The sequence below is a fragment of the Ipomoea triloba genome, chromosome 6 (genome assembly GCF_003576645.1).
Source record: "Ipomoea triloba cultivar NCNSP0323 chromosome 6, ASM357664v1".
NCBI classification, from domain to species: domain Eukaryota; kingdom Viridiplantae; phylum Streptophyta; class Magnoliopsida; order Solanales; family Convolvulaceae; genus Ipomoea; species Ipomoea triloba.
This window is the reverse complement of record NC_044921.1, coordinates 22,030,819-22,033,741: the sequence shown is the minus strand read 5'-3', so window position 1 is coordinate 22,033,741 and position 2,923 is coordinate 22,030,819. Positions and strand designations below refer to the sequence as shown.

General features: G+C 51.0%; 1 long non-coding RNA gene across 1 annotated transcript; it reads right to left on the bottom strand.

Moving 5' to 3' along the window:
* On the bottom strand, positions 1–661 carry LOC116022962. Its single transcript, XR_004099318.1, has 2 exons — positions 330–661; positions 1–111 (listed from the first exon to the last, which is right to left on the bottom strand). It is a non-coding gene; the product is annotated as an uncharacterized LOC116022962 (long non-coding RNA).
* Positions 662–2,923: the final 2,262 nt, after the last annotated feature.

Genomic DNA, 2,923 nt, shown 5'->3' with positions numbered 1-2,923 from the left:
TAACAATGAAAAGAAACTTAACTATAAGCAATAATAGAATAATCATTTTAAGGATACAGAGGAGGATACAGATGTAGATGAAACTGCAGAAACCTGTTTGTTTCACTTCTACTGCGAGTTTTTAAGAGAAAACGGGCCAAAGAAAAAATGTAATTAGTTTTATCTCTGAAAAAGAACGATAAAAAGAGGTATTCAGGACAATTCCTGCCATAATACTTACCCACTGGAGGAAGAACCACTCAGACTTTAACAATCTTAATCTTTACTTTTTGTGTGGAAACCAGTCTCATCATAAGCAATTCACAAATGATCTCATCCACCCAACTTACCATGACAGTTAGACGTTATCTTCGTAGATATCATGAGATTCTGAAGGATTATATCTGTCCTCGAACTCATTGCGTCTATGATCCTGGTATGTTTCCCTTCGCCTCCGTTTTCCAGGGTCTAAATTACGCTCAATTCTCTCTCTGTGAGGACTCTTACGATCATGTGATTTTTGGTGTTTTCTACTGGAGCTGTGAGAAAAATCTTCTTTATACGCTTCTCGATCATCATGCTTCCTCCGTACACTTGCTTGTTTGCTTGTATAGGTACTGCTTTGTAGCCTGTCTGGGCTTCTAGAATAATCCCGCCTGCTACGCCCATTTTTCCAACACTTCTATCTGCAACTACAGTTCCATGAGAGTGACGAGATCTATCTCGAGTGCTCTCTTTGGAAGAGTCATCTCTGAAGTCTGATGATTGGGCTTCTCTATGAGAATGAAATCCTTTCATATAGTGATGTGACTGTTCCCTCATTAAAGATGAGTCCACTTTATTTTTATTGGACTTTCCATCATCTCTGTAAAGACCTTGCATTGAAGAATTTCCTGAGATAGAAAGCTTGCGCCTCTTCTCCTTTTGTTAAGCAATCAACTCCACCTGCTTGCCTAATATCCTCCATGTATTCCTCTATTATATCCCTCCGTCCTTGGCCCGGGCATACAGATCGGTGACCGAGTGCGCCATCTAAAAGAGAAAGGTGGTGAGAAGACCGGTAGACGCTAACAAGAACACGATTAATCACTTCGCGATACCTGGATGAGGTCGCGAGCGATGCGCTCTCCCACTAGAGCGGTCGACCATCCGCTTGTCTTCTCCGGAGGAGGAGCCGCGGCGCAGATCCTCGTTAGCAGAGCGGCGGAGGATTCGTCCCCGTGCTTCATGAGCACGTCGATCACGGGGGTCGTGGACCCGGACCCGTCGCGACGGGAACGTTTCACGACCGCGACCTCCTCGACCTCGGGCACCTCTTTCTCTTTCCCTCGCTTGGCAGCCCGGGCTGCATCCTGCTCGCTATCCAGATCGGCAGGGTGGGTCGCGTCCAAAGGTAGACCGACGGGCACGGGCGCCTCGCCGGTAGGGTCCGCAGGCTTCGAGGGCTCGACCTTCTTAGCCCCCAGACTGATCTTCTTGGCGGGTGCAGGCGGACGAGCTGATACCGGGAAGCTCCTCATGGCACCTGAAAGCAGAGAAGACAAGACTTAGTATACCGACCTTCGTAAAACCGACCTCAGATCGGTAAGTCTTACAAACCTCGTGACCCAGCCTCAAGAGGGGGAGGTCTGACGGCAACCGTCACCACCACCCTCTTAGGCGTGTACTTCTCGGGCAAATCATATCTGGGGGGCTCGAGGTTTGCTTCCAGGTATTCCTCGGGAGATCGGAAGACCTCGTACTCGTATTCCTCGGCGGAAATCTTTATGGCCGCGTCATCTAGAGCCCGGCTTTTCCTAGGTCGTTTGTGCTCCGTCGCGAACTCTGGCCACTCTCGGTCAACAGGAAGCGGCCACGGGTATCGGACCGACAGGATCCGGTTTTTCCAGCCTCTATTGTTTTCGGGCAAATGTAAAATTTTGCAGAAGTGCTCACGAGACTGTATGCATAGGACGCCACCCCCGTGCTTGATAGATAGAGGCCGGACCGAGAAGAGGTACCGGAAAAGCTCTAGAGTCGCTGGGAGACCGTGGCGGTTACATATTTGTGGGAAGCATGCGAGAGTACGGTGGGCATTAGGGGCAATTTGCCCGGGCAAAACACCATAGTATTTCATGAAACCCAGCAAAAAGGGGTGGAACGGGAAGGTCAACGGGGCCTTGATGGAATCCAAGTGCATCCCGAGCCAGTCCCCATTCGTTCGGTCGACGATGCTCCCTAACGACCGTTTGGTCTCGTAGTTAACAGTCCCGGTTAACAGGGCCCGGACTTCTTCGATCTCCCCGCGAGTGAGAAGACTGGTGTGTCGCCGCAGGCCGCTGCTGTCTAATCGGATTCTGCTGGCGGCCACTGGAGGCGTAGAATCGACTGGTAGACCGGCGAACCAGTCCCTACCATAGGCCGTAGGGGGAGGCTTTCCTCGACCTGAGGGCCCTGCTTCCATGGAAAGAGGCTCCATAACAGGCCGAGAGTCTGCTTCGTCATTCTCATCCCTCGGTTGGTTATGAGCCCGGACCGAGCTCTCGGGTTCTGAGTAAGTGTCTATGGCGTTGAGGTCAGAGTCATAAGTCGAGACCGTGAACGATCCGACTTCGACCGAGTCACCGTAGCTGTGGTGGGATAGGTTTTGACTATCCGATCCGCTCATGGCTGTACCTAGCAAGGACAAGGAGGTGTCTTACTAAGGTCAGCCCGGGACTCGAGATCACCCGAAATCGTAAAACGAATGTATCCACGAGTATAAGCAAAGGGAGTTACCTGTCAGAGAAAATTCGAAAACGTGCTGAGGTCGACAACGCTAAAGATCGGGAAGTATAGGGGGCTCGGGAGGCTCTGAGTTTGTCTCGTTCGTGAAAGCCGAAAACACCGTACGTACCACGCTTTTATAGAGGGAGAAAGAAGGGGCTGACGGTTCGGCTCCCCACGCCGTAGACCTAGCCTAGGC